This window comes from Aricia agestis, chromosome 7 (assembly GCF_905147365.1).
Source record: "Aricia agestis chromosome 7, ilAriAges1.1, whole genome shotgun sequence".
In the NCBI taxonomy this organism is placed as follows: Eukaryota; Metazoa; Arthropoda; class Insecta; order Lepidoptera; family Lycaenidae; genus Aricia; species Aricia agestis.
In genome coordinates this window covers 7,554,388-7,565,511 of record NC_056412.1, presented here as the reverse complement: position 1 = coordinate 7,565,511, position 11,124 = coordinate 7,554,388, and positions in this window count along the sequence as shown.

Genomic DNA, 11,124 nt, shown 5'->3' with positions numbered 1-11,124 from the left:
CCATCTATCTATCTATATATATAAAACTCAAAGGTGACTGACATGGTGATCTATCAACGCACAGCCCAAACTACTGGACGAGCACTGGACCGATCGGGCTGAAATTTGGCATGCAGGTAGATATTATGACGTCGGCATCCGCTAAGAAAGGATTTTGATCAATTCCACCTCCAAGGGGTTAAAATAGGGGATGAAAGTTTGTATATAATAATACTTCTTAACGCGAGCGAAGCCGCGGGCAAAAGCTCGTATTTATATAAGTACGAGAAAATTTGGAATACCTACCCTGTCTTTTAGTACTGGCCATAATTAAATGCACTTGAAGTAAAAAAAGTCCGTTGTGTCGTTTACCGGTAACCAAGAAATCAGCAAAAAAATTTACGACGATGTCTTGCGGCTTGCCCAGTCTGTCAAAGTATCATCATATTAATTTCATGTATCTAAATCGGTTTAGCTTTTTAAGCGTTACTATATAACACACAGACGGGCATATCGCTTTTTTAATATTAGTAAGTAAGTAGTAAGGATAACTTAGCGAGGAGACAGATATATGAATTTGACATGAGACGTTTACACCGGAGTTCCCCACTCTCCCCGCTCTACCCGCGATTCCCGACAGAACAATGAAGTCGCTACTCGCTTATCTGACTTTGTTTATTGTCTGAAGTTGCCTCGATGGCCGTTTTGTTACAGATTTCCCGACAACTTGGTTTGGATGAGTAAGTTAGTCGCTTCCCTCGCACCGTTTATAGGATACGACACGATATCACAGTCGTGTTAAATATCAATTTTTTTTGGTTCTTGTAAAACATAATGTTTCTTTGTTTCGATGCCTCCATGGCCTAAAATTTTTGATTTGATTTTTCACTCGTACCTAAAACACGTACGTTTCATAAAATTATAAAATATTATGAATTTTTGTGTATAGATATCCCTATTACAATTTGTTTTGTGGTGGTTTTGTCGTTGATATTCCAATTAAAGAAAAAAAGGAAATTGTAACGAAACCAAAATGCAATTATTGTTAGAATGAGGGATGTTTGGCGCTATGTAGCCGTAGGGTCTATCGTGTCAAATGTCGTATCAGACAGAGATATGACAGCTATATCGTGACATATGGAAGCTATTTCGTGACATAATATGAAAGCTGTATGACACGACAATTGACACGATATACCCTACGGCTACATAGCGCAAAACATTTCTCATTAACTAAATACTCATAGTGAATATAACCACCACAGTACAAATAAGTCAAATAAAAATATATGTCGCTCCACGCGATATCAAATACGAGAACAGCGGGGCTAAATGTGACCACATTTAGCAATTCCTCTCAATCAATTCAGCAAATGAATTGTCAAAACTGTCAAACTGACAAATGTCAAATCAGTACAAAAATACAGAAATGAATTGCAAGCAGACTTGCATTTTGCGATTTTAGAAAAATGAATCATATTATGATTCATATCATGATTCTTCAAAGCGACCATTTTAGCCCTGCAGGCAGACCGTAAATGTCGCGGCAAAAATTTTACATCCTTTCAACCCGACAAAATCGCAGATATTAAAACTTCAGAAGGGGTAGTCGTTGAGCCGCGACGAGAGTGCCGTATCCAGCTAATTGCTATAAAATTAACCACCCCCGGGGGAATCGTACTGATTTTATTTTAATCGACATTCTCGCGCAAGTCGTACGACGTAAATAAAGTTTTCTGCGTTAACTGTACCTCTACGAATAATTATTCGTAGTAATGTATCGAAATATATATAATTTATAGCGAAGAATAAAAGCTATATCGAATAAACAAGTTCTACGTTAACGGATGAAAATATGCAATGAGAGTTGAAATGATATTGTATTCACTAAACTCAACGACATTCACTAAAAGTCGTTGAATTTTTTGTAATTTATAAAGTAGATCGGTTCGTAAGATATAATTGTTAATATATATATATATATATACAGGGTGTAACAAAAACAAGTGATAATAGATTAGGGTGTGTACGTGTTCCCTGTAGAGAGTTCATTGTGAAAGTAGCAGCTCTATATATATATATATATATATATATATATATATATATATATATATATATATATATATATATATATATATATATATATATATATATATCTATTTATTTATGAAATAAGGGGACAAAGGAGCAAACGGGTCACCTGATGGAAAGCAACTTCCGTCGCCCATGGACACTCGCAGCATCAGAAGAGCTGCAAATGCGTTGCCGGCCTTTTAAGAGGGAATAGGGTAATAATAGGGGAGGGTAGGGAAGGGAATAGGGTAGGGGATTGGGCCTCCGGTAAACTCACTCACTCGGCGAAACACAGCGCAAGCGCTGTTTCACGTCGGTTTTCTGTGAGAAAGTGGCATTTCTCCGGTCGAGCCGGCCCATTCGTGTATTATATATACAATATTTTCATACGTGGGAGTGCCATGCTTCGGGCATGGCTCTCCCACGTATGAAAATATTTTAATATTTAAATAAACTTTATTAGATTTTCTCTTGATAAAACAAATTATTTGTATAATTATTTAAATTTTGTAAACTCTTATAATATAACAACAAAGCATTTTTCTCCAATCAAAAGCTGAGAAAAGTATTTTAATTTGGTACCGGCACATTTTTGTAGTAGAAGGGTTTCGCATTTATTGGCTTCCAATTGTCGAGACTGTAAAGAAATTTTCTTTGAAATTAAAAAATAGAATAATGAAAATATATAAATTATTATGTTTCTTTTTGGTTTTCGTTTTTATGATGAACTAAATATCGGTTAAAAGTTATCGCACCTAAATGTCGAAATTATTTAAGAAGATTGGGCAGAAACAATAATAATGAATATAGTAAAAGAGTAAAAAAATACTGTGGAAGTAGTATGAATATATAAATATAATTTTATTCTATGTACGTACGTCTTTATAAAAACTAAAGCAGTATAATAGTATTACAGTACTAAATATACTTGACGCTACCGGCTACGCGACGGCGTAGATAGGCCCGTAGACCCGTCTACGCGCCGTGTAGCGCGGTGCTACGTAATCATAAAAGCTACAAAAGTCTTCTAAAATCACAAAACCAAGTATAAAAGCACATGAACGGATTGTTATTATACAACTAAAAAAATATTTTTCACGTCTTTTAATTTAATTCCGCGAAAAAAATTGCCGAACATCGATTTAGTAAAGTTCGATTATTAATGAAGTTAGACCTTTTGAATGCAAAAAAAATGTTGAAATTTTGCTTATAAAGGCAAAGCGTACCAGCCACCAGGTAGTACATTCAATACCAAGTTTATAATAACATGCATAATTATGCATAGTTATATGAATTCCTGCGTAAATATGTTTCATAAGTGATGTGCGGGCGGCGTGCTCACTGAACAAACCATTCAGAATAATTTTACCCCTAAGTTCCTATGAGGTTGGTCTTTATATTATCGTCCACATAGAGGTCTCTTCAGAGGTAGAATAGCTCTGAATAGTCTGTAGAAACAGGCTTCTGGCTCAGGTGAGCCGCGACCTGCAGTTTTGCTTATTAACGAGCCAGCATGGCCGCTTGATAAGATTTCGGCTTGTCTTGGCATTCGTGCCTCGAGGCGGTCTTCGAGCATTTGGAGTTGAGACCACTACATAACTCTATACAGTATGCTCTATAAAGAGCATATTTTTACAATGAAGCTGACATTGCATTTTTTGTTTTTAATCACCTTGTAGATATTTGTTGTTTAGAATAAGTAGCAGATAGCGGCTCTAATATATTTAGTCAGGTTAAGTTTATTTAATATCTTCTGTCAGCTATGCTTGACATAACCCGACCGAATTACGTAGGTCCATTATCTGCATATTAATCATTTTCTCTGATAGCACCGCTGCTGACTGAATACTTTTTTCGTTTATCCTCAATGCCATAAAATTTTTCGAGCAGCATTATTGATGGTATTTATTTATAAGCATCTTGTATTTTACCTATCATTTATTTATTTATATAACAAACAGTTTTAATTTTAATTTAATTAAGAAAAACATAAGTAGAGCATCCTGCGGGTCGTGCAATTTGTAAATTTGCTCGCATCACGTAGGACGCATAGCTCCGTCGTGTAGGAATCGCAAGACCGCTTCGGATTACTGGCGTCCTCACGTGAAATGTAAATGCCGACGTATAATATAACTATATCTCATATATTTTACCTGAGTATCATAAACGATTTCAACCCGTGTGAGGTTAAACAACGAGGCGAGTCCACTTCAACTAGATGACGCCCGCAACTCCGTTGCACCAAAATGCGTTTTTCGCGCGAGAACTGTACTTTTTTTCGGGATAGAAGTATCCTATGTCCTATGGTACGTCAATGTAGCAATATTTGAAGATTGTATATTTTCTAAAACCTAGTTTAAAGAGCCAACAATATAGAGAAGAAAGATGTTATAGTTGTACAATGTTTTGTTCATGTCTGATACGTTCAAAAAGTCGTTTGACGAATGAACAATTTTAAGATGTTAGTATGTCACAAAATCTGTTGTCTCTTTCCACTTAAGAAGGAATTAAACACGTTTTATTGCGACTGCACTGTACCTATATTTGGACGCGAGTGTACCCATTATGCCGGATTTGGCGAAGTCTAAGTCGGCGGGCTTAAGCAACTCGTGTTATCTTTACAAAGTTAGGAATTTGTTAGCGCCGCCGGGCTTTTCATAAAATATGATCTTCAGACTACACTTTGTATCGCTCGTGTATAATCCTTATGGCGTTTAACGTTAACATTACGTTAACTGCCTGATAAGTGCTTAACGCAATCTCGAAATTTATTAACGTACTTGAAGACTGAAGTGTCTAATGCTAAGTACTCACATACGGTTTTGCTCAATAGTTTACTCAAAATCGACAAATTTTTTAACACTAGTTTTTGTTATTCGTAGCTAATTTCCTTTGAACTGGAGTAAAAGTATCGAGCAATGCTGAATGTTTGGACGAAAGCCCGAGCCGTGATTTTTACTCTACGTTGCTCGATCAAGCAAAATCGTATGTGAGTACTTACACTAAGAAGGGATTGATTTTTTATTTAAAGAACAAGGATCCTTGGATGAACTGTCTAATAATTTTGAGAAAGTAGAAAATAACGTTTTATTTTCTTTAATTCGTTTTAGTCTTGTCGGTATTTAAGTTATGAAATTACCCATGAATTTTTCGGTCATATAATAATAATAATATCTATAATATCAATGGACGTTTCACACCACGTCAGTCTGGCCCCGTGGTAAAGTACCTGAAGGACTTGTGTTACAGGTACCAGACAACGGAAATATATTTAATACTTTTATACTATACATATATTTAAGATTTTTATTATATGATACACATATTTAATTTAAAAAAATTTATGATAAAATTTAATATTCCCGAGAACAATATAATATTACCGGCAGTCTCAGGTACCTGTACATATCAGCATTAAACCGCAGCAGGGAATTACAATAAGAAACCACCGCAATTAATTTAATCACACCGCGGTATCATCAAATTAAAATTCATACCCTTTGGCACGGGAAGATATCAAGTTGAAACGGGAACGAATGCGGCCATTTCTCATTTTAACCGAAGCAAAGCTTAATAACCCTACTAGAGACGCAATAATTACGAGCGCTCGCGGTGAGATTCGGGAGAGAAATAAATGAGGACCATTAAGGGACTCGCATTTAGATATTTCATTCCCGGGGAAGAAGACGTTACGCGGGCCGGAGCCGTCGCGGTCTGTTCTCACGCCTCCTCGCAAAGACCAACGCTGAAACCTAACCTACTGTTATAACCGTTATGTTCGCTAAATGACTTAGAACATTTAGCTGTACAAATGTAGTCGGTTGTTGGAGCATCAGCAATGCTCATCCTGATACATTTATTTACTACCTACCAAATTACGATATATCCACCATCTGCATATGAATCAAATTCTCTGATAGTACGTAATCACTTGTACTTATCTCACAAGCCTGTGTCAGTAATTCATTGTATTGTTTTATTTTATACAAATATATGAATTCAAAAATAAAATAAAAAATAAAACAAAAATAAAATTAAGTATAACTGCATCTTACAAAACTAATAACAATTAATATTAAAAAAAACAAAATGTATTAAATTCAAATTGCCCAATGTAAGGCAAACGGAAACCAATGTGCTTTTAAATGGTGATGTTATGGAGCTAGTGGATACAGCTGTATTTTTAGGTATTACACTAGACTCCAAGCTTCAGTGGGGCCCTCATATTGCTGGGTTGGCCGACAGACTCAGTTCAGCAGCATATGCAGTAAGTAAGATTAGACAATTTTCAGATGAAACAACAGCACGTCTAGTGTATTTTAGTTACTTTCATAGTATTATGTCCTACGGCATTTTGCTGTGGGGCAATGCTGCAGATATAAATACAATTTTTGTGCTGCAGAAGCGAGCTGTGCGGGCAATCTACAAGTTGGCCCGTAATACTTCACTTAGAGAAAAATTTAAGGAAACTGGAATCTTAACTGTTGCTTCTCAATATGTCCTATCAAATGTATTATATGTTAAAAAGAATATATATCAATTCACGAAAAAATGTGATGCCCATGGGAGAAATACTCGTAATAAACATAAGCTTGAAATTCCGGTGACTAGACTTACTAAAGTCAAAAATTCTTTTAAAGGTCAATGTATACGCCTTTATAATAAGATCCCAGAAAGCGTTCAAAATCTCTCAATTAATAGATTTAAAAAAGTTGTTAAAGAACGTTTGTGTACCAAAGCGTACTATAAAGTTACTGATTTCATGAATGATAGTACACCATGGGAATAAGGTCGCCCCCTGCAGAGCTGTTTCATTATAATATGTATAATAATTGTACATTCGTTGTATTTTATTTAGTCATAATGACACTGTTATTTTATAATAATATATTTTTTGTAATTTTCCATCTTTTTAGAAAAAGATGGCCCCGTGCGAGTTTCTTACGCCGGTTCTTCTCGCCGGGTTAGTTCCCGAACCGGTGGTAGGCATCTGTGTAGCCCCGACGTTCAGAGAATATTTGAAAAAATTTATTCTGAATAAAAATTTTTGAGTTTGAGTTTGAGTTTGAGTTTATCTATTAATACTCACTTATGTAATACCAAATTGGTTCCCATTCAGCAATGTTGCGAAGGGATCCGCAACGCTGATTTTCAATGAGCACCTTACATTTACTTAAAATCATAAAAAATATAAAAAAATCACTAGAGCATACGGTTATTTAAATTATAGTATTAGCTTACTACAGTTACTCGTCAAACATTACCTGTACACAAATAATTGACTTTTCCTAAATAAACGTTGGGCGTATCTATACGCAAAGTGTTCTTTGTGTAAATAGCACCTGACAAATTATCGCAGGCGCGTGGCAATCCTCACGTTTGTTCTGTTGAGTTATGGACGTATTTTTGTTGGTGAGACTAATCCGCAATGCGATCATTTGCGCGTAACACAGGTTTTTGCTGTTACCTACACGTGTTCTGTGCCAGAAATTCCCATGAGACTGTTTGTGATGGCCAATGCTAACCAATTCTAACTCTAATATTAGTCACTAGCTTCTTTAATTAAATTTATAGCAGCTTTAAAGTCTTGCAAATAGACTTATTTGATTGACTGATTAAAAGTTCACGCACGATGGAGCCAAACTTGTACGTTTGAACTTTGAATCGACTTACAATCTCTCCTTTTTAGGGTTCCGTACACAAAGGGTAAAAATGGGACACTATTACTAAGACTTAGTTGTCTTTCCGTATGTCTGTCTGTATGTCGCCAGGCTGTATCTCAAGAACCACTTTAGCTAGACTTCTGAAATTTTTAAAGATTTTGTGTATCTATTGCCCCTATAACAACACATACTAAAAACAAAATAATATTAATATTTAAGGGGGCTCCCATACAATAAACGTGATTTTTGGCCTTTTTTGCTCGATGTCAATAATGGCAACAGTTTTGTGAAAATTTCAAGTGCCTACGCACTTGAAATTTTTTGAAGGCTTTAGATATATTATCTGTACTTTAATAATAAAGATTAATATTTAAATAAAATACAAATTTAAGGGGGGCTCCCATACAAAAAATACAATTTTTGGCCTATTTTTGCTCTATATCGGTACGGAACCATTCGTGCGCGAGTCCGACTCGCACTTGGCCGATTATTTAGATTTCTGGATAGAACGTAGCGTCATATCTTATATCTTTAAACAATCAGTTCTTGTATATATATATAAATATATAATTGGAATCTCGGAATCGGCTCCAACGATTTTCATGAAATTTAGTTTCGGGGGCGATAAATCGATCTAGCTAGGAATCATTTTTAGAAAATGTTATTTTATTCGTGTTTTATCGAATACCGAGCAAAGCTCGGTCAAATAGCTAGTTTTGTTTACGTCCCTCGAGTGACAAAAACTATATACTCTTTTAATGAACTAATATTATTTAGCAGCTGTTTGTTTGCTAAGTGTAGGTTCGTATTTAGATGAAGTCAACCGAGGCCCATGACTTCGACAGCAAACCTTGAAAAAAAAAAACCTTTGTTCACTGCTTTTTTATCATTGTCTTTTAATAAAATTATTTTATGAATATGTAGAGCTAGCCACGATTAAATTCGGCTCTGACTACGTGGCACGTGCACAACATAGTGTTGACTCATGATATAAAATTGCGGCAGTGCCAACAGTAGATCACATACAGCCTCCAGCCAATCCACGCAGAAGCGACCTGTTTGCCTTGCAAATACTGATCCCAACTATTGACAAATCCTATTCACTTTTATTCATAGGTGGTTCGTGGATATTCGATATTGGCACATCGATATTCGAATTTCATCGTTTTTTGATACCAGTATAAAAATATAATTTAACTTATTTCAGTAATTTACAAAAATATTATGTTAGTCTTGTAGACAATTAGTATACAGTAAAGTATAGTAGATCTATTGAACCTATGATAATAATAGTGTACAAATAACATTTAAGATTTAAAGTTATGCGATTAGTTAATTAGTAATAGCATAACGTGCCCTGCAGGCTTAGTATGGTCACCATAGAAAGGTTTATTCTTACGGCAAGTAGATAAAGTAGACAAAGTGACGGAATTATAATCAGGAAACCTGTCAGTTTGTCAGCGTTTCGATTCTTTCGCATTTTTACTGTGGCCGTGCTAAGCCTGCTGTTCTAGCACCACTTCGTATATGTATCAGTTGTGATATATACGAGCTGTCAGTTTGGTTTTACATAGCCCGAACAAATTAGTATAGGTCAGCCTAAAATCAGTTTCCCTGATACGTAATTGACCTGCAAACCTTCAAGAAGAGAGGTCATTCCTCTTAAAAAACTGGCAACGCACTTGAAACAATTCTAAAGTTGCAAGTGTCCATGGGTGACGGTAATTGCTTCCCATCAGGTGACCCGTATACTCGTTTGCCTCCCAATATTATTTTTAAAAGATAGCACTTATCGATATTTCAATAGATCATCACTAGTGAGTGAAACGCAAAACACGCGTCAGTGTACATCGCACCGCGAATCGCGATGCGTATAAAACGTGACGATTTTTCACAAAAGGCTGTCGAATCGCGGCTATTGTCGAATATTGTTCCCTCATGACACCAATATATCCTATTTTTTGGATTTCAGTTCTATATATTAACAGAGGAGTTAAATCATAGGCAGATGACGGCCCTACGAAATTTGGTCGCGTTATATCAAACCCAGCCGACAAATCATAATAATATCATGTAACATTGAATTGTCTTAGCCCGAAAAATTGACGTAGGTTCGCCATGAACCAATTTCTTTGACGGCACTTTGTTCTATTATTAAATATTTTGGTCAAGTTTCAACTCCTTGATATTGAAATGAAAAAGTCCTGAACTAAATACGAAGCTCTCTTTTCGCATAGAAATCTGCGCAGGGACTACCTTTCACAGATTTTTATGTCGAAAGTTGTTTGTACGAACAAACCACCTCTATTACACAGCGACACAAGACAAGCAGCCGACGTTAAGGGCCCAACAAAAGGGCTGTAAGGTTTTATGGCGGCAATCGGCGCCGCTGAGCCGCGATACTCCGCCAACAATTAAAAGATAAACCCGCGGTTCCTCGCTCGTCCGGATATGGTTATCAAACGGATTATGAAAATCGGATACGAAAATGGTCGCAGTTTATTTTAATATGGCGTACGTTAATCGTATATAGTTAAATATATTATTTTTTATTTTTCAAATGCTTGATGCATTCTACAATACAATCTTTGCTTGATGCATGCAACTGCAAGTAAATAAACATTTGCGACTTTTGACACAATGTTTGTGTTAAAAGTTGCAAATAGAAGTTTACCAAATCTTTGATAAATAATTTTTTAATGCAACGTTACAAACCACAATGAAATCCCAATTTAAATAAAGCATTTTCAGACCCCGCTGCAAGACAACAAAGAACGAAAATTCTAAATGCAATTGATTCGATCCAATATTTCAAAAACAAAAGCCTTTGGAGCCGCTAGCCGCTTCAATAGCGCCTACCGAGCGATAACTGTCCACAAAGAGACGCATTAAATCAAATTACCTTCAATTAATTCCTATGAAGGCAATTTACATGAGCGGGAGCTAATAACGCTAATTTTCAATGGGTACTGAATGTAATAAAATTTTATCAAACATTGTCTGGACAATATTCCCCCTCGACTGCGGCGCGAATCGCCGGTGCGGTCGATAACGACATAGTTACAGTTCACTCGCTAATTCCAATTGATTAGTGTTTCCACTTCGGTGCACACCAAAAATGTCATGAAAAATATGTTATTGTGAACTTACAATATCATAACCTTTTTCACAACTGCGAGTTTACCGCATTACCGCACGAGAGTCCATCCAGTAAACTAATAAACCAACTTAAAAGTAAAAATACATACAATAATGGCTGGGATCGAATCTAAACCTGCTAGAGTGCGAATAGTGGCTAACCTAAAAATAATGGTCGTCCTACTTGATTATGGACACTCCTTGATTTGTTAAATACTTAAGTTTATCGGGAAAATAAGCAACGTTAAGACAATGATTGAATCTATAAAAT